The following is a 22,477-nucleotide window of genomic DNA, read 5'->3' on the forward strand; positions in this document are numbered from 1 at the left end:
GGCAAGAGACAGCATCTTGGTATCTGGTTTCCATTTTTTTTTTGTCAGTTTGTGTCCAGAATATTGTTGACCAATCACATTTGAGCTGGCTTTGGCTGGATTAAAAAGATGCAGGACGCCCCGTTGGCACGCAAACTAACAGGCCGTGTTTGTCAAGCAAATACTGTAGAAAGTTTTAAGCTGCTAACTGAGTAAACTCTCTCCCCCTCTCTCTCTCTCTCCATTCTGGCTCTAAGATTTGCTGAACTGTGAACGGTGAGCGGTGCACAAAATGGACAATCTTGGCCTGGTTGTCCATTATCGGCCTATCCGTCGATATCTGCCGGCGACACTCGAAGCACAAAAACTGGTCATCGAATGAGGGCGGATGATGGTTCTGAGATGTTGGTACTGGGGCACGGGATTGGAACCTCACAGGAAAACAACAAACACTCCACTGTGATTGAAAGTCTGACTGGTGGCGAATCAAAGTCGAAGGCGTCTTCGATCACCGCTTGAAAATTGTCGCTTTACCGCGAAAGTCAATTCAAATGCCAAACATAGCCCTGTGAGTTTAAACAACACCGTCAAATTATACTTGTAGCCTCTCTAACCCTGACCTTACCAGACAGTCAGACAGACAGCTAGATAGATATAGAGTGCTTGATTAACCCTGAAGGAAATATCCACCCATGAGGCAATAAAAAGGCAATGATAATTAATAACGAGCCATAATGACTAAATCTAATGACAAGCAGATGAAATCTAATGAACTAACCATCGTGGCAACTAAATTGGAAATTATCATTAATGTGGGTTCGGATAGGGGCGAGGGAATCTGACCGAACCACGCACTCAAATCGGGGCAGACACGTAGAAGCTAATTATAATAACATTCTGCATTTTACTTGCCTACATTAACATCATACGCCAGCACGACTCTTGTGTGATTTTGTTTGCAGTGAATCACTTCTGCGCGCGCGTCCTCCAGCCTGGTCACAGTGCTGACACGCTAAAAGCGGCGCATAACAAAAAAAAAAAAAAAGTTTCGGAAGTTCGGAGTTCGGCGCCTGTCCTCAGAACTCTTTTTCACCCCGCTGCATTAAGCTCGCTGGGGCTATTTAATATGCAACAATGAAACGGCGGCAGAGTGTAGCAGTGAGGGTTAGCAGTGAGTAACCCAAGTGTATGAGTAGTTTACTCCGGGCTGAGCTCAGCAGAGGGACTGAATTAGTCGCAGCGAGAGGCTGAGTGGGGCTAATTGGGAGCGACAGGGCCTGGTCAGTGTCTCAGGGCCCGGCTGACTGCAGCAGCACAGGTCAGCTGCACAGCCAATCTCTACAGTTTACCTCACCCGCAGTGTGGTGCATTTCACCTCAGCAAGGGTGACTGACGTTAAGTTGGCCTTTTGCCTTTTTGTCCTTCAACTACTTCTGCACACGTCCACACGCATCATTCAAACAATGACTTATTCAAAAAATTGTTGCATCGACATGGACGCAGTTTAAAACTCACGATCGCTGCAAGCTCTTTATTTTTTAATGTCAAACTCTTTGTTAACACTTCAACTACTTTCTTAGATCTTAGACTTCAAATTAGGTTTCTGTCCGTCTTCAACACTTCTGTCATTTCACATGCTTTCAGATTTTACTCTTCAAATTACTCACCTCAACTGGTACTACAGACCCTTTCAGGGCTCAGGTCATCAGCAGCAACAACAACCAAGTTCTTCAGCTCTTCCAGCTCACACAACTGAATTATTTTTCAGCCCTTCCATTTTAATGCCTTTCAGTGTTTGTATTCCAGCTGCTGCTTCTACAACAACTTGTACTATCTGTGTTGTGGAGCTTTCTCTGTTGCAGAACTCTGCAGCCGGCCATTAAAATGTGAAAGAAAAAAAAAAAAGCATAAAAGATGTTCAGCACAGAGCTAAAATATAAATGAGAAGGCTATTGATCGATGCTCAAAATGCTTTTTGGCTGCTGGCAGTTATGAAGCAGGACTTGCTGCTCTGTATTTTGACACGGGGCGTTTTGTCCATTAAGCGGGTCATATATCCACTGAGGTCAGACTGCTGAACCGACTTAACGGGACGCGAGGACACCTTTTTGGCTCACTTCATAAATCATTATCCGATAATGGTGCTAAGAATATCTACACGAACACAAACCTACATGAGTGAAGCTTTACACTTAACACTCATAACGACACAACGGTTCATTCACATTTCTCGTTCCTTCCAAAGCAGGTGCGTTAGTGACATGAGTTGCTCACCGTTAGTTTCTTATTTAAAATGCTGACCTTTGAGTTGCATTGAATTAAAATTTTAATGTATTTTTATATTTTTATTCAGAAAAAAATCATCCAAAATCCACCTGGCCGTCCATTCTTTAAATAAATTGTTGAAACAGTCCTGTATCGTTAGCCTCATAGCATAACTGCATATTTTAACATTTTCGGAAAACAAGAAAAAACATAATTTTTAGCAAGCACATTGGTATTTTTCATTGTCATTGTGAACAGTATCCAAAAAGTGACTTTTTATGCTATGAGGCTAACGATACTTAGCTCCGTACAACACGCACATAATGAGACTGATACCAGTCTTTTTATCTGTAAAACAAAGAAAAGAAGCAAATAAGCCCATCTCCAGTCTTGTATAGTGTATCAGTGTAAAATCAATAATTTAGTTTGTCTTAACCCTAGAGCACTAACGTTATAATTAGTAACACCATCACTAACATCGGGCATAATACACCAAACAGTAAAGACTTCTAATCAAACTATATTGAAGTACAACAATACATGGTAAACGGGGTTTCAGGTTTCAACCCCATTCACACCTTGACACTGGAGCCTCTGACGGACAAGGGTCGTTAGAGCACCATTCACAGGGAAAGAGGACAGGGACAAAACAACCCCTCAACGACAGGTAAGTACCCAACCGTTAATGGAAATTAGCTGCGTCGGTTTCTGGTTGTTTACACAACAAGCAAGTTTGTTGTTCAAACCTCAAACTTCCCGCTAGTCCCCTAGAACTGAAGAAGCTACTCGGATGAGTGGTGAAACATCTTCTCAAAAAACTCTACAAGGCCTTTTTCGAGCCTTTTATGGATATACCATGACCTGGATGACTGAGAACCTTCACAGATTTGTTTTAAACTATGAAATGTCTCATATAACACCAAAATCACAGGGTTCCCATATAAAAAGTCTCTAACATTTGCAAAAAATTAGGGACTCTTTAAGGAATAGCTTCTTCAAAACAAAAATAAATAAAAAAAAAATGGAGCTACGAACTTGAAATTCGGTCCACCTGTTCCTGGGACATGTAAGACTTGTCCAGTGAAGGCACAGTCTTCCTGCATCACTGACAACTGTAGGAGAGACGTTCTGAGTGGGTAAAAATGATGAGCTGACTATAAGAAAATGCGTTTGACCAAATGAATTCCATTGGAAATTACTACAAAATGGTATTTGTTCATAAGCATTGCATTAAATAAGAATTACATGCATATTCCAGGACCGCTTAGCTAGCTGTAGAATCAAAGAATAAATATGCGTAGCTGCCGATTGCTAAAGTAAAACTAGGTTTATGTTTTATTCACTTGTTTGGCATGCCAGATTATCCAAGCCTATGACGGGATGATAGCTGTGCATGGTATGTTGCCATAAAAATCTGGTTGCAAGTTATTACAATCGTCTGATTTAATACACAAACACTGAAGTCGAACACAGGTATTCAAGTGGGGAAACACTCCCTCTTTCGATGACGTCAGGGAGCAGCCTGAAGCTACTCGAGGACCCATGCAAATGAGACAGCAGCAACACAACGAAAATCACGTGACAACAATCGCTTGGGTGAAAATCACCTGACGTGAGTGTTCTAGGGTTAATGTACTATATTTCTATATTTTTATACCTGTCCATCAAAACATCCTCTCCATTTCATTAAATAAATTGTTGGAGCTTGTGTTTAAATGTGCACACCACCCTAGATGTCCTACAATAACCCAGAAGAATTTCTTATTCCCATTTCTCGTTCCCTTTCCTGCATTAATATTCCTCTACCTGTAAGCCCTCTGCTCCACTGGCTAAATGTCGGGGCAGAATGCTAATGCGCCGCTGTTCACTGTGAGAAAGCGGAAGTCGCCGTTGAATGTGAACCATTAATTGCGAACCACAATGGCATCCATATGGAGAGGGCATGGCCGTGCATAAAGAAGTCGGCGGACAATGGGGCAAACGTCTCGCACAATCAAAGGCTGGCAGAGGGAGGAGGAGGTGGGGGGCACTCTGCTGTAATGCGCCGCATGAAAGATTAGGCAACAAATTACACATTAACAAAATGACATTGTGTGGAAGAAGAAGGGGAGGAAGAAGGGGGGAGGGAAGGAGGGAGATGTTCTGACCTGGAGAAGGGATCGAGGGCAGTGGAGTTCAGCGTGTAAATCATTCAGGTTGAACGGCTGCCAGGTAGGGGAGGCAGCTTCTCACACAGTGAAAGACTCCAGCATAAGGAGCTTGAAATCCTAAAGCGAGAGGGGAACGCGATGCAAACAGACCACTCGTTTGCCACAAATGGGATTGAAACACTGACACCAAGCCTTTATGCGATCCAGAAGAGCTCTCCTCTCGGTGAGAGGCGGCCCTCTGAGGATCCGAGTTTGGAGTCAGCATGGAAACAAATCATTCCCTGGCTAACGGGTAGAGGTTCAATTAGATGCACTGCCTCGAACGGACTAGAATTCAATTATGTAAAGAACGAGTTACGGTTGAAGGATGGAAATAAACAAGGTGCTCTGATGTTTTATTCATCCCACACCCCAAAATACCTCCTGCATTAAACAACAGCCGCAGTCAGCTTTAGCTTCAGAGTGGAGCCTTGTTTTTTTTCCGGCGCTGCTTGCCTTTCCAGTTGTCAAATTAGAAGGGTGGCAATCTTCATATTTGCCAAGATTGGTGGGATTTTAATTATTTCACGGCAAGAAGCTAATAGAGACACACAGCGACTGCAGGACTCAGATAAGTGCACATGCTCCGTAGAAAGATTACCCCTGACAATAATTCAATACGGCGACAGCTTTGAGTAAAGGGACCCTCTCTAAATATTCATCAAGCGTAATGAGCAGGGTATACATCAGAAGTGTATGCCACTTACGCAGTGCACTTTATTTTACCCCGCCTTTTAAGCATTCATAAACGGCACGTAGAGAATGAATACATGATGTATAACACTGTGACATGGTTGCAAGCAGGCACAAGAACAGTTTAAGTGTTTGCGAGAGCAGCGGTAAGAAAATGCAGCTGATTAGCCAGGAAGATTCATTATGCCCCGCAAGATCTGCCGGGTCAATCAAATTATTTGGGCGGGTTTTATGCAAAAGAGTCGCAGCGATGTAGTCAGGCTCGTCACTTGAGCGCCATTGAGCCGAATTTGTTTACAACAAAATGAGTGATAGGGCAGAGGAGAGGGAGTACCTCAGAAATACCTGCAGGCGTTTACCCTCAGGATAACAAAGAATGTGTAACCTGTGAATAAATCGGATGTTTTAATTCCCTCCTGTCGGTTTATCTGGTATAAAAGTGTTTATCAGTTGCTGAAATTTTGTATTTGTTGTTGCTTTTATTCAGAAAATCTCATGACTGTTCATTAAATAAACTCTTGGCACGGCTACTTGGATGTTGCATTTGAATGTGCACACCTAACTAAGCCATTTTTTTAATCCAGGGTGGGTATGGCGGGCTGTAATCGTAGAATAAAGACACATTTCAATGATTATTGTATTGTGTTTGTATTTTTTGTCAACAGATGAAATTTGAACTCTCTGCTCTCCGCCGGGACCTTGATTCTGTGGTAAGGATCATTTCGGTCTTGCCAAGACAACCACCTGGCAGGGCTTTAAAGATGAACTTAATCCATTTCTATGGGGCATATTACTGCCCTCCAAAGGGTAAAATTATTTCCACAGCGTTACTGCAGCTTTGATGGCTTCTTGTTTCAACAATAGGTAGGGATAGTGATTGACAGGTTAATATAACCATTAAACTGTTAAAAAAAATACACTGTTTATTCGTTTAGACATACTTCTTCACTCTCCTGTGAAATCTGGACTTTTAGGAATACAATTGTTCTCAAACTCAAGAAAAAACCAGAGGCAGGGGTAAAGTGTTGCTGATCTTGATATAAGTGCCTGGCTCAGAGTGTTATTATCGGCCACAGGGACAATAATCCAGCTTGTCCTCCCAACTGTGGCGTCCTTTTTCCTGAGTTTGGTGCATACTGACCCTCACAGCCTGTGGCGTCAGTTTAGCATGCAGAGCAGCAGCTCTCCAAACGCCCACCGCCAATGAATCATGCACACACGCACACACGCACACACGCACGCACACATACATAACATTTAATCTCATCCGCATAGCCGACAGCTCGTTAATTTTACACTCCATAAAGGCGTGAAGAGCATCGCATCAATATCTAACACAATCACTTTGCTGAGACCAGCAGATAAAAACACACTCACAATGAAGTAAATACAGTGGTTAATCATAAGTGATGTGTGCTGCGCGGTGTAAATCCTCACATTCGCTAAGTATGGACGGTATGCATGCCTGCAATCTGGTTAGGCCTGAACCGTATTAATGTGGAAGAACTGAAAGGAGCAGACTGTCAGTCGTTTCCTCTTCTGGAAAGTGGTGCCGCCGAGGTGATTCCCGTAACAACTGGAGCAAAACATACAGCAATAACCAAGCCTTTCCTGCTCAGAAACTCAGCGGGCCGATCGGGTCACACCCTGAAAAGTATAAGCAAGGCTTCCTGCTATGAGGAAACAAAGAGACAACCTTGAGAAAACAGACATGTGATATTGCTACCGTGGTGAAGATGGATGTTTTTTTTCACACCCTACTCTAGAACGAGCGTGGGATTTTTCCCATCTGTGACAATTGAATGTCTATTTCCTACTATTGTAAGTGATACAAACAAAAGCGTCTTTGTTGCGGATGGGCGAAAATTTGAAGGAAAGCGCAACCTGGAGTGTTGTTGTGCAAGTCTGAATACCTGCTTCTTCGCACCTTATCATGAATTCATAGTTCGGACTGAGACTGCTGCAGGAATGAAAACTAGTCGTCCCGAAGATCCTCTCTTGTTTGATGCGCCACAACCCGAAGGTGTTAAACTGGACTGAGAACAGGTGATCGTGAAGGCCGCACCATTTTTACTCTCATAAAACATTCAGTAAACCCTACAGGTTGCCCCTATGTTTCTCTACCAACTCCTACCAAATGAGTGTTGAAGCCGTTTCTTGACTAGCTTCAATGTGTTCCTCAGCTTTAGCTCTTCCCCTTCATCGAAGCCAAGGTATCTGTTTAGCTGAGCTTTGTGCTAATCTAAGATAACACTATCCAGCCTTCAGCTCTGTACGGCACGCACATCATGAGACTGATATCAGTCTTTCCATCTGAAAAACAAGGACAGCAAACAAGTCAATCTCCAAAAAATCTCAAATCAAAACAACAGAAACAGCAAATAACACAGCCTTCTCTGCTGGCCTAAACTTTATCAAAACCACTTACATCTTAATATTTTTCCATTAATTTATTAAATGATTCCCAATAGCCTTTTCATTTCATGGCCGGTCTGTCTCTCAGCTGTGGTGCTTCTGGCAGTGTAACTTTGCATTAGAGCTTCTAATCAACCATATTTCAGTCGTCACGTGTTGCCGGAGTCAAAGGAATCTGCCTGGGCCTTCACAATTAAAACTGCAAGTGGCGAAGCTTGAAATACATTGTAATGATGCTGTTCCAGCCAAGCTAGCGGTTCATGTTCATCTGTTGCAAGCTTCACAAGCAAATCGTCCCCGTTAATGCTATTTTTGAACCCACAATGGTGGGCTATGTTAAAAAGCCATTTTCACCGCGTAAAAGCTGGACATTGTGAGGAGCGCTAACCTTGGTTGACAGGCTCCACGGAGAACTCTAAATTGTTTTTTAAGCTCTGGTGCGTAAAATGAATTATATTTACATGTTTTATGTATATTTTTATGTATATTTTTGCCATTTCATTGGGTCGACGTTGATGGTTCTGCTGGATTTGATGTATGTGGCACTGGTGCACAGCTGCACCAAAGCTGTGGGTGAGAGGAGACTTCTTGAATTGTTCTAAGTGAGTTTTGTGCTTTAGTAATGGCATTCATCACACTCTATGAGATAACGTCTACGATGCAACGTCCTGTTTTATTGCGTATCCGTATGATGTTGATGGTGGCATCATAACGATCGTATTAAGAGGTTGGAGGTCATTAAAGGCCTAGACATTTTAAGCCATAATCACAATTGCGAAAGTTTTGAAATCTCCTAATATATCTAACAAAAATCATAGTGATCCCGGGAAAAGCAAGCACAGCATGGATTTCTCTAGTCAGCCAAAGTCCATTGATTAGAGTAATGAAATGATGAATTGAAGAGGTATAGCAATATATTTAACAAATAGATGTTATAACTGCTCGGTCTTCCTAACCTGTTTATGTTTGCACAAGATACTCACTAGTCAAGCCAGCTGACTTCGTGCTGGCTCCCAGAACATGTGAATGGGGTCATGTGAAATAAGTATAATGATTCTTATTGGACTATGGAAAAATGTGTTCTCTGTTGTGTATTATAGGTTAAACATAAAATGATGAAGCCTAAAAATCTCAGTGCAGATGTTAGAAGCTGGGTATAAAGCACTAGCACAAGCAGCTGCCCTCTTAAATTGTCCAGTAACATGAACTTTCTCCAGTCGTAAATAGGGGAATCTTTGCCATCATGAACTTCCTTTCCGAATGACGTAAATACAGCAGAAGAAGCTGGCGTTTATTATTCACTGTTTAAAGTTTGTTCCTTCTCTTTTCTTTTTATTAATTTCCCTTTTTATCAGCCCTTTTACCAAAACATATTCATGCCTTTTTACCATCATATATTTTAGAAGCAAATTTTAAAATCAAACGTTGTCCAAAGCAAAATAAAACATGAAACAAGCACAAATCCATTCCCCTTTAGCCTCTGCACAAACGATTTATTTTAAAAAGTGATTAAAAAGAGAATATTTTTAATTTTGACTCCCACACCTTTGGTTTGAAATGTCTCTGCAGGAAGTGGAGCTTGAGAGCCGGGTACACGTGTGGGCCTTGGGTCATGATTGAAAATTTGCAGCTGACAGAATAATGAGAGACCTGACCTTCTCCTCTCATGCCGCTCTCTGTACCTTAAAGGCATCTTAGCAGCGGCGCTAATGATTCATTGGCTCGTGAGGTGAAAACAATACACGCAAGCACATGCACACCCCCCGCACACACGAACGCAGGGCCGAGCGGAGGGAGTCACCTAGGAAGGTCAGTGCATGGAAGGATGGAAGGTGACACCTTCTGACACAGACCCTCGTCCGCCCCCTCCCGTCACTGCTCCCCGCTCACAAAAGGAGCCGGACAAAGGAGGGCGACGACGAGGTAAAAACACACAAACGTTTCCATCTCAGTGTGAGTCCCGATCAGCAGCCATGTCTCATCTTGACATGCTCTCATGTCTCGTGTTGGTGTGGAGCTGAAACCCCATCCACTCCGCTACGTGGCCGGGCAGATGTCAGCTGCTGCGCACAGAGTTGTCGCCTTCCCGCTGACAGCCACGCCAGCAGAACGTGACTCTATTGATTTGCTATCGCAGGAACTGTAGGCTATTAAAAAGAGAAAACATCTCTGGCCCTTGGAAAAGGCCAGAGCACGGGCGGGGGGAGAGGAAATAACAGCAATTTGATGAAAACACTTGAAATGCATGAACTCACCAAGCTGCTGATGAAAAGCTCGCCAGTGAGGAAGAGGGAGAGTGGCCTGAGTGCGCGGAGCAGGCGCAGACGCTTCTCCACCACCGAGTGAATTATAGACTTGTACTGTGTTACATTAAAATGCCTCTCGGTGTCTGGTACACAACTCTGTTCTTTGCTAGCTGACGACTTAGCATTTCGCAACAGAGCATATGCATTAATGCAGACTCAGGAGCTCACGTCTGTCACTGCAGTTATGTAATCCTGAGACTCATCCTTACACAACGTCCTTACCTTCCTCTGCCTGTTGTTCAACTTCCCTCATTCACCCCCCCACGGGTTCCCTTCTTTCTCCTCACCTCATCTCTCCTCTGCCGTGTCCCTCCGCTCCCCTCTGATCTCCTGCTCTCCTCCTCCTCCTCTTCCTCTGCCTCCATCACATGGTAGTACACATCTGCCCACTGCCGACGGCTAGGGCGGTGCTTTGAACCCGAGGATGAAAGAGCTGAACCTGTAATGAGAATCTTAATACCAAGAAACAGTTTGGCTCCAACGCACACACAAACACACACACAAAAGACACACACACACACACACAGAGAGACACACTCGCAGGCTTTGAACAAATGAATTTTACAGTGCTTCTCTGCACACAGCTCGGCTGCATGTCTAATGCGAGCTATTTTGAAATTCTGCTGCCGCATGAAAGTTAAGTTAAAGTGGTTATGCAATTTCAGAGTATCACTCTCTCGCTTGTTGCGGACGGACGGCATGCACATGTTCAGAGCACAGGAATAGAAGTAAACAAGTGACATGGGTGTTAGCGGCGCTTGTGAAGCACTCCTTGCAGACTCCACACTCATTAGGCATGACGGAACAGACCCTTATCGCTGATACTATTAATATGGCTTCAAGCAAATCTGTACATGTAGGACAGACACTGGGAGAGGACTGAGCCTTTGATATCATTTCCCGTAAGTGGAGTGTGTTTCATCAAAAGAAGTAATTTACATTTTGCAGGTCAGAAGAGGTCGAAGGATGATTTTACTATTTTTGATAACATTATACACACCAGTGCAATTTTGAGATGTAGAAACATGCAGCTACAGAGCAGGGGGAACTACTCAAAAATACGACTATATGTTGGGGATATGGTGGTTGTTCCCATGGTGACTGTAATACCTGGGATTGGTCAAAAGTCTAGTGAAGACAATGCTGAGGAAGCAGAAGAAAGCCTCATCATCATCTGGAAACTATATTATTAATCCGTAATAAAATAAGAAGGACATCCAACACTGTCAGACAATGTCCACATGAGCATAACACCAAGGGTCCTCAAGTGTACACAGAGAAATCAGGTTTTGAATGCATGAAGACACATGCTTGCGATTCAATTTGAATGCCAGTGTGAGGGTTGGAGCCGACGTCCAGCACAATCCTGTCCGACTAGACTATTTGAAATCAAATGGCAGCACAGTGGTGTAGTGGTTAGCACTGCAGCAAGAAGGTTCTGGGCTTGAACCCGTCAGCAGGCTGTTGCTTTTCTTTGTGGGTTTTCTTTCTCCCACAGTCCAAAGACATGATTGTTGGGTCAACTGGTGACTCTCAAGTGGCCATAATTTGTCTCTTTATGTGTACCCTGCATCCGGCCCAACGACTGCTGCGATAGGCTCCACTCCCCAAGGCAAGCAACTATGGATAATGACTGAAGCCGTAATGGTGGGTTATGACAGCTACAGGCATTTGTTATATCCAAAATGCATCCCACAACTATATGCACACTTAGACTCAAACCCAGAGCAGCTCAGGACTAAGATATTTCACTTTGAGGCGGGTGTCAATCTAAAAAAGGTAGAGTGGGTACTGGGTTTCTATTCACTCCAAATGAATGGTCGCATTTCTCCAAATCTGCCAGATGCATTTGGCAGCATTGGACAGCTGTGGCTCAGTAGCTATATGTTCGATCCCCAGTTCATGAACCATGTGTGAACAAAGGAGTGGATGTGTCAATGTGACTGTAAAGAGTATTAATACTAATAGATACAAGTGTTGTATGAGTACAAGACCATCTACATGTCATGATATCCATCCATTTTCTCAAACTCAAGCCGTCAAAAATCATTGCGATTGTTGCAGAGTTACATGTATGACTTGCAGTGTGTGTATGTGTGTTCCTGGCTGTATGTACATTTGGTGAAACCCAGTTACCCACTTTATTTTTTATTCGTATTTTCCTTTACATCATTTGTTGGTTGTAGGTGGTTTATCAGTTCTAAGTTGTGAGTATCCTGTAAAGTTTGTTGTAGGTGTTTTATGTATGTCTTAGCACTTCACATTTCTACAGAGCAGCTCTCTCGTCCCTTGTGGTTCCAGTCAAACGTTTTAATCCAAACCACGTGTGATGAGAAGTAAGTGGCGGCCTCGAATGTGTGTCAAACAATCACCTTTGAGGAATTAGAAGAATGCAGGAGCACAACCTGAAATCAAGGAGTTCACACCATTGTGGAGCAAACAAAGGGAAAGGCGGAGATCATTCTTTCAGTCTGAGTTTCTGTACATTTCTGTTTTTGTTTAATAAGATGCTAAAATATGATACACTGAAACTCCTGCGTGCCTCTAAAAGCTCGAAGCGCGGTCGATCGTCAGCCCTAGCCAGCCTATTGAAGCTGACAGTAATGTTAAGTATATGAACTTACATTTCAAGTTAAAAGCTCATTGGCTGGATTATTTTGTACACGCACGGGGCCCCAAGTCTAAGAAGAAATCAAACGGGTCGATATTGCAGAGAGGCTCGGAGCAGGAGTAGAGGAATGAAAGCCCTATCGACCCGCAGAGCAATGATCTGAGGCTGATGTTACTCCGGCCGACAGATTTCCCAGCAGCACTTGCTCTTAAGGAGTCCTAAAAACAGCACAAATGTGAATCTTTCCATTCCACCTTGACCTTTCGCTGAATATCGTGTAGCGCATCAGAATGCCATTTACTCTCTCGGCTTGTGAAATATTTAAACCGCGGGAGAAGGCTGCTTAAAGTGCAGGGGCCCGTCTCTTCTCTGAGAGACATATGACAAGGAGGGGCAGACTGCGCCGCATCTATTTTGATGTGGGCCATAAATGAAACATGAAGATCGGGTGGAGGAGCCTCAGTGTGGGCAAACAGACAGCATTTTTGGTGAAGTCCTCCTTGCATTCATGATTTACAGCGTCTGCAATCAGAACTCCAGACAACCTCACCTGCTCTATTCCAAGAGCAAACACTGACTATGTGCAGAGACATGCAGCTTTCACGTCTGGTCTCAGCATATCGGTCCTCCAGATCACGTCTCAGTCCATCAGATATTAAACATCTCATAAGTCATAAGGGGGAACAGCAGACACAGAGGAAAGGGAATAATGAGGAATGGTTTTCCGAACATTCCTTGGAGCAACACTCTAACCGGCCTCTGTGTATCGGACAGAGGAATTCTCCAGTGTTGAGTCAACATGGGGTGGTTCCCTCTCTGTATATACGTACTCAGGTCACATATGGTACACATGACAGCGAAAGACTGATCCACCTCTTTCATTTGACGCATAACATACAGCATTGTTTTACTGATTGTTGTGATGATCAGGCATAACATTACGACCACCTTCCTAATATTGTGTTAGTCTCCCTTGTGCCTCCAAAACAGTTCTGACTCATCAGAGAATGGACATGGACCTTCTTCTGTGGTATCTGGCAACACAATGTTGTTAGTGGGGGGCCTTGGGGAGGGGCCTTTGTAGATCATCCCACAGATGCTTGATCAGTTTGGGATCTAGTGAATTTGGAGGCCAGGTCAACACCTTGTGCTGTTTTTCATGTTTTTTTTTTTTTAGTTGTTCCTAAACCGTTTCTGTGTGTGTGTCTGTGTCAGGCTGCACATTGCTGGGGATGGCTGCTGCCATCAAGGAGTGTCATTGCTATGGGGTGGGGGTGCCTGGTCTGGTCTAGGTGGGTGGTACATGTCTAGGTAACATCCACATGAATGCCAGGTTCAAACGTTTCCCAGCAGAACATTAACAAGATGGTCACTGTTATTCACATCACCTGTCAATGGTCTTAATGTTGTGGCTGATTGGTGTATAATGGTAGTTTACAGTGACGACCCCTCAAAATCCTTAATCTGAAAAATGGAACGATGATTTCTGACAGTAGTCAAAAACATTAGCAGCCAGTGATTTTTATGACTTGATTGTCCCAAGCAGATTTAATAAGCTGTAGTGATCTAATAAATTAATGAATTATAAAGCTGACGTTTTACCATTAAATGTATGGAAAAAGATATTAAATAAGCCCTAGACTGTCACTTGCACAATCAATTGTTAAACATCTCATAATAGTTACCACACCGAAGTCCCAAAATGTTGTAAAATTACAAATAATTGTTCAGTTCAGGTACAAAATGTGTCTCTTGGAGAGCAGCCCAAGGGTCAAACAATGTTACATTTACATAACACAATGGGCTTTGAGTAAACTGATTAAACTGGCACATGCAACACTGCCTTGGGAAATGCTGGACGGGGTGTGTGGAGGGTAAATACCTGAGAATGTTAACTGATTCAAACAATGTGGGTTTCCTCAATCTGTTTGTTTATCATTTCAGTTTAAACAACAGACTTGACAAATGGGCATATCTTTCAGTTGCTGCGTTTTTCTGATTTTGCTTTTATCTGTAAGGAAGACTTGTTTCTTGGTTTTTGTGACTGAGTGTCACAGACAATCACAATTGACTATGACGTTCCTCAAAGAAATATTCCAGGTCCTGTTGTCTTGATACATGCTCCCTTTGTGCAACATCATGATTCACCATAATATCGAATACCACCGCTATGCAGATGATACACGACTTCATATCTGTTTCACGAGAAATGCTCTTGTCTCAAAAACAAAAATATAATACATGCTGTAGGTTGTAAAGTAGTTACCTGGCTAACATATGTAGTTAACTCACTGTTTATTCCAATGGTTGACAGTTTTTATTTTAGCTTTTTTGATTTGGATATGCGGTAAGATGGCAGCCAAAGTCTTGACATGCCAAATATTGGTTTTCCTAGAGTCCAACACACATCGCTTGAGCATGCGGTTTAATCCAAGGCTTGACAGGCAGACGGTTGCTGCTCTGATAAGGGGTTTAGGGAACTGTCAATTAGGAACCACACTTTAACTGGCCTCTGAAGTAACACAAGAAGACAGTCTTCTAGTTCAACTGCAAAAAAATAGTGTATGAGGAAACCTTGTTTAGAGTCACGTTTTTAGGCCACAGCTGAGAAGCAGGCTGCTCCAGACATGACAGACCTCTGAACATTAACAGAGACACATCTTAACTATTTAATCAGTGGCACTCCTCTCTTGTCTCTTAACGCTGCTCTTAATACTGGTAACATGTACTTATCTGTACCCTATCAGCCTCCTGATAGGATACACAAAAGAAAGTCTCCATAGTGGCGGAAACGTTGCATAAAACATCAACGGTTTAAGGGTTTGGTCTTCCTTAAATCAACCATCCCTCTTCCCTGATTTTGTTGCAATTTGGGGGTGAATCCTTGTCTCAGAGCGGCCAAAACAAACCCGGCCTTATCTCTACGGCACAGAGGCAAGAGCAGTTATACACAAGCATCCGTGCACAGAGTCACAGATTAGAGAGGAGACTGTGCCTGTGCTTCCTATTATTAGAGCAGAGGTTTATGGTCAGAGAGAGCTGCAGGGAATCACTGAGATTAAATTACACAGACGGGGAACATCAAATACAGAAGAAACTTCCCAAGCTCTGGAGAGAATGATGGGGGATTGGATGAGTGGGGAATAGACGAGGGAGAGAAACTAGAGTGGTGCGTGAGAGAGAGAGAGAGAGAGAGATGTGCAGTATTACACCAAACCTGTCGCCAATTCCTCCTCTACACTTGGTTGTCTTCAAACATACCACAAAGCAAGGCTTTAATGGCGTAATATGACAGGAGGTATCACACGAAAATGCGTCATCACAGCCATTACAGCACAGGTTAGCACATGTATCACTAGGACCGTGATACACCATTTATCAAAGCATTTAACAATCCAAAAAAAAAAAAAACATGACATTTCCAAAAACCTCCCGGCCTCTAGACACATGGTGCGAACGAGGATGAAACGTTTTGGATGAGTACCATTCAATGGAACTGAAGAAGCTGCTTGGATAAGTGGTGAAATGTCTTCAAGAACCAAAACAAATCCAGGTTCCTTTTTCTGTTTTTTGGATATACCATGACCTGACCATGACCACATGACCTTTTAATTCCCCACTGTTGTGTTTCACTACTGTACTGCATTTTCCATTTCTGTAGGTGGTGCACTTCTCTTCATACGTACAGCAATGACGCTATGTTGAAACATGCCCTAACATGTCCCATGCATAAAATGACATCACTGTTAGGAACAGAAAACTGACAATTGTTGGTCTGTTTAGCTGCTAATTACAAAATGTGCACTGCAACATTTCTGGAAATAGTGAGAGAGAGAAAAAAAATGCAGTTTCCCAGAGGCTAAGCTAAGTCTTGTTTTGTCCAACAAGCAAAGTAAAACCCAAGGATATACAGTCAGATAAAAGAAAAGCAGATATTTGATGTCCTAGACACTGATGTTTGGCTTTTTTTTTGTTTCTCTGATGACTTTAATGATCAGTAAGTCATCACAGAAGCTATTGATTCATGTAACTGACTAATTAATTTCAGCAGTAACAAGGAAAATCTTTTATATGCCGCATGCTTTACTTTGATTTACTTGACAGGGATCCAAAACTCACCGAAGCACCAGCATTTGAAGTCAGAATACTGCATAAATACAGTTGAATCCAACCTGACAGCCACACTAAATCCCCCTTTTCTCCAGTTTAATGGAAACGGTGGAGATGAAACAAACCCTGATAGCTCCCAGATCTGACATCTATTTTGAGATTTTGTCCCCATTATCTCCAGTATGTACCACTGTGGAAACTCCTGACACTGCACATTTTCGCTCTGATTATTCGTATAGGAGCCAATACCTGAGGGACCGGCAAGCGCTTTCTCATCCTCCCACATCATAATCAACGAGGTTATATCTGTGATGGAAATATGTTTTCAGTGCGTCCTTTGCCTTTGCTGAAATTGCCCGGGCCTATTTCAACAGCTTGCGCACTCCTTTCTGCATCGGCAAGCCATTAACAGCATGAAAAGGTGAAGGAAAAGCGTTGTCATGGCTACATGGCTTGCTATTAATGTAGCCTGAAAAACATCTTTGTATATCCCTCCTTTGTCTCAGTCATTTTTCACACATTTCTTCCTGCAGATGGGGCCTGCTTTACCAGCTTCTCCTCATACCTTTGACTCTGCATAGCACAGAGAGAGCGACCCACCCAGGTTCCTCAAAAGGCTATTCATTCCTCTTCGGGCGTTACGTCAGAGCAGGTTGTGATGCTGGTGCGAGCGGAAAGAATGGCTCCATTCCGTATTTGCATACAAGTAGCCTAGTCCCTGCTGTGAAGTCAGGCATGATTGGCTCGCGGGATGGGGAGGGAGGAGGAGTAGCATGGGTGGCGAGGATTCTCCTTCGATGACGCAGAAACCCTGCAAGGTCTATTTTTAAACCTACTGAAGTGCGCGACACCCTTTCAGTACTGTAACCTTCAACTGTGCATTCAAACCAAAACAAACAGAGCTGAGGTGGTGCAGCAGGAGAGCGAAGAGTGCGGCGGCAACAATACATTCAGCTCCAGCCTTTCGTCTCAGGCTTATGGAGCCACAATAAAATATGGATTATGACTCCATATTGCTGAGATGGGGCGCTTTTAAGTTGAATGATTGTCTGGCTTGGAATAAGAATAGGGTGGAATGGATGATCCCTACTAAAATGAGTTGGCAGCACTTGAAAGAAGCGACTGACTGAGGTTCTGTCCTGGCCAAACTCAGCACAGCCTGCATTCATTAAAGTCTCAGCTCCGGGTTTATCAGCAAATAACACAGACTGGATGGAGCTTTTTTTTTTTTTATATCCTCTTTATCTTCTTTTCTCTCTCGTCTTTTTTTTAACTTTCATCAAGTGAAACGTTGAGCTTCCTTGAATTGCAGATGTGCTTCCCGCTCGCAAGGCTCTGTCTCTGGCCTTCGAGTCTCTGAAATGTCACAGCCAGACTGTACATGCCAAACTCAGTAACCAGGAACAGGTGCTATCCTCACTTCCTGATGTTTATGACAACAACAGCTCTGATCACAGGCTTTGTATAGAACAGTGATTGTTGATCAAGGTCAAAACCTGCCAGCACCGACAAGACGGAGAAAGTCTAAAAAGTGTAATATTCTCCACGATTCATCTCTGTCCTACTGATCTAAACCCCCTCATCTGGTATCAACTACAAATCTAAACAAGCTGAAATTCCCTCCCAGCTCCTCTCTTTATTGCCTGGCTGGCATTGGGCTGAAATACTTGGACCCATCTGTCCTCGCTGGAAGCCTTGTGATACACACCACTGTGTTAAAATGCAGTTCAAATGTATCATCTGAACTTCAGGATGACTCACTCTGGCTCGCCCTTTGTCTTGTAAACACAGTGTTTTTACAGAGTATCAGTCATTTGCATCTTCAAACTGAGGCTTAAAATATGTTTGTTCGAATGACAGATAAAAAAACTGACACAATTTTGACAACACTCCTTGCAATGCAGCCTCACTCACTTAAGAAGTAGAGGAATAAGTGACATTATCTTTTCCACATTTGCTTGTATTTTGATGTAAGACAATATATTTATGGAATTAAAAAGGATTCAAAATGTATAACTGTATAAATCTATTGTTGCATTTACTGACTACTGAAATCTTACAAGAACAAGAACAGGATACTCCTACTGCCTTTATCATGAGCCAAGAGTCAATTAGCTTAACTTAGCATAAAAATCGAAAGGGGAGCCAAGCAAGGGGAGCTAGCTTGCTTGGCTCCCTGTAAAATCCACCTTAAAGCATCCCTAAAGCTCACTAGTTCACCTTGTTGTTTAATGCAACATGAAAATCTACGTGCACAAATTAATCAATGAAAATCTCTAGTTTCCTGTTTTTAAGCTAAGCTAAGTTAGCATCATATCGTCGTAACTACTACAGACGTAGAGTGATATCAGTCTTAGTTAACTCGAATGGATTGAAATGAGACTGTTACGTAATTGTCTAACTTTACTGTTGAATCTTAAATTATTATTATGATTTTTTTTATTTTGAAAACCATTTACATGGCTTCTGTTCTTTTGTCTGATTTCAATAGGTAGCCATGTAGTGCATTTAGAGAAACTGGGTTCGCTAATTCCAGTAGAAAACTAAAGCATCCAAATTGAAAATAATTATATTCACTGATGATACTGCTTCTGGTACTGCTTGCTATTTTAGCTCAGCACACAGACTGAAGAAAGAGGAAAGAGATCTGTCCACAATCTACCAATATGTCACACCTTATGCCAATGCTGTCACAGTAACAAGTAGAGTCCAAGAAGTCGCCTGCATCTAGTCAAGTAATACCCTAGCACATAACTCCCAGAAAACTACTATTTGCTGTTTTTACTACTGCTAACTTCTGTATATAAGGAAGTTTGAACCTGCTGTGAAGTCACCCACATCTTACCTGAAGAGTGCTTCTGAAGCTCAGCGTGTTGACTGCGGTCGCCGCCATCTTGGAAGAAGTGCCCTGACTCCACCTATATCCGTGCTTATCTAGAAACAGAGACGTGGAAGATGAGTAGCGCTGAGATGGATATGGCAAGGCAGACAGCTGGACCTTTGAACGCACCACGGATAGCACCAACCAAACATTTCCTGAAGACTTCACACGATGTAAATGGGTAATTCATATAAAATTAATAAAACACGATACAGTGTTCACCGGGCTGTAAATGTGTTTATTCTACTGTAAAGTTGGACAGATTCTCTGATCAAGTGGGACTTGTCCAGACGTGTCCGCACACTTTTAAGCTAATGTCTACATGTTGCTGAAAACTACAAGCAACTTATCCATGACATTTTGTCTCACCTTACCGTCATCACCTCCTGTTGGTTCTAGGGGGCTGCACCTGGCGCATGTCACATGATGCACCGTTCATCTTGACAAAGCGTACAACTGCATTTTCTAGAATGAGAACATGCAGACCAAGCAATTGTTTGTGGCCCCCATATGGCCACCTTTCAGCATATTTTGCAATGACAACATAAACCCCTTTAAAGCCATAAAAGCCTTGCACTATACTGACAATACTCCACAGCCCCCCTTGAAGCCCAGTTCAACCTAGCCTATGACAGGTTTCATTAGTTTGGACTCGGGGATAGCACATCTTTGCCTGGGGCTGTCAAGAACCTAGGATAACAGCTGCCAGATTGTCAATGTGAATTTCAACATTATGGCTCAATTTCACAATTTGGTTCATTTGCCTCTCTCAGGGGTGCTTGTGGTTGAATTTAGTTTACAGTGTTTTTGTTAAGCTGAGCAAACACACATGACAGCGGTATCAAGTTCTTTGTCTTACCCCCAACAAGAATGTGAATACATTTTCAAAAAATATCAGGCTATTCTTTTAAATTTTAACCATGTTATCCTTTGCTTCGTTAAATATTTGCAGCATGTAATTCATTTTACAGTGCTGCAACATGTAGCATTAAGTGTGGCTGAGAAACACCCTTCAAGACAAACACGAGCTCACCGTGTTGCGCACACAACACTGGGCGTGTGAGAGATACAGTATGATAAGGTCTAGTGAGTGAGTAATAAATGAAGCTCGTGTCAGGAATGTATCTCTCTGAAGCAGGAGGAAAAAACAAGATGGAGTCACAGCAAGGCAACACCTCACACCCTGGGAGTCACCCAGCTGGTGTGACACCAGACCATCTGTAGACCTGTTTATCCCAGAGAGCCGAGGTGGCCATGTGGAACTAAGTGTGTATGTGTGTGTGTGTGTGTGTGTGTGTTTTCAACATTATTTTCCACTCGGACTGCAAAGCTCGATGGGCTTCAATACCTATTGAAAAGCAGCCGCTCGATACTTTCACCAGTACACTACGGCACAGCTCTGACTGGAGTTTCCCACCGGATACATAACTCTTGGGATGTTGACAGTCAACAAAAGGCGGTTGTTGTCCGACAAGAAACCAGTTATGAAAGCGTTTCTGCACACAGAGTCATTGGCATTACTCACGGCGTCCACCAAGAATGTTTCAAATGACTTGTGTCTCACAAGGGTGGAATTGCAACTACCAAAAGTCGCTGCGCACCATAATCCGCATCCTACTCCACCCAAGCCCAACGGGAATTAATTTGCAATGCCAGGGATTTTGAGCAATTTAGCTGGCACAGCAATCTGAACTGGGATTTGGCTTTCATTACCACTAGGCGCAATTCAGAAATATGCACATGCAACACCAGGCCTTTTCTACTAGTTTTCAATGACGTTGGTGCCATGGCTGTCCGCTGGTGTCCATAAATCTACTAGAAACATGTCATCTGAAGATGCACAGAAATTATTATTTATTCCATCCAGTTTGATCCGAGTCAGTCTGATTGGGCTGTTATTCTCTATTATCATTAGTGTCAATGTAAACACAGCTAATTCCTGTTTGGACCTTTCATATAAAGGAGTTTGTGGCCCAAATATTAGAATATTTCACAAGAGTAGAAAGATTCAGAGTGAAGACCTTAACATTTAGTTCAGTTTTCCCTTCAAATTAAACAAGAAACTAAGATTTACCTCATGACCCCTACTCTAGGAACCACTGGACTACCAAACTCTCAACAAGCTACGCCGCTAACATGTCTCTTAAACATTAATGCATCAGCGCTGACCACCTCGAAAGGTCGATTGTTTATAATACTGTATTTTTAAGCATTAATTTGAAAGGAGCATCGGTGCACTGAAATGCAACTACACAATGCTACTGAATGTATATTGCATATAAACCAAGCCAGCAATTACAGAACTTATGAAAATGTAAACAATTAAAATTACTTTATGATGGTGCATCTGTTGATTAAGGATCTGCTTCAGGAAATATATTCATAAAACATAGTCACTTAGGAGGATTTTAATGAGGCTTTGGGTGTGTTTAGGTGGACAAGTTTGCTCAGCTTTACTGACACTCCAGTGTACATATGTCTTTGACAAGGGAGGGAGGAGGCCTCAATTAAAGTAGAGCACAGACAAGATATTTTTCTCCTCACACCTTTGAGTCATAATGAATTGCAAATGTGATGATGTCTTTGGTGAGTTCAAGCTAAAGCCTCTGAATAATTGGGTTGTTCCCTTACTCAGCACAACACCGAGGCCCTGTGTAATAAATACGTTCTCCGATACCGTGACACATACCTGCCATAGAATAAACAAAAGGCTGGTTAGGTGAAGATTTGAATTTATGTGAAGGCTCATTCTAGTACAACAGATAAATGGCTCTCCACTCGTCTTTACAACCTCCGCTTCAAGCTCTTAAATGGATCCACGTTTACTTTACAAGCTCCCCGAGTGCGTTCGTTGCCACAGATTACTCGCACAGTTTTAACCTTCAGTTACCTTCATGACACAGAAGGGCAACTCCTACCATGTGACGACAGCTATTATCTACTCACGGGCAGAATAACTGGCAACGTCTGCCGTTAAGTTAAACATTGAAGAGAGTCTTTGCGTTGAACAAACAAGTCCACTTCCAAC

At 42.8% G+C, this 22,477-nt stretch overlaps 1 long non-coding RNA gene across 1 annotated transcript in view; it reads right to left on the reverse strand.

The window, feature by feature from the left end:
- Positions 1–11,985, reverse strand: part of LOC311504341 — a 55,166-nt gene extending 43,181 nt beyond the window's left edge. Inside the window, exon 1 of the long non-coding RNA XR_014699620.1 lies at positions 10,135–11,985. This is a non-coding gene — a long non-coding RNA (uncharacterized lncRNA). The remainder of the gene's footprint in view (positions 1–10,134) is intronic.
- Positions 11,986–22,477: the final 10,492 nt, after the last annotated feature.

Source organism: Chelon labrosus (assembly GCF_963514085.1).
Source record: "Chelon labrosus genome assembly, chromosome: 19".
Taxonomy (NCBI): Eukaryota; Metazoa; Chordata; class Actinopteri; order Mugiliformes; family Mugilidae; genus Chelon; species Chelon labrosus.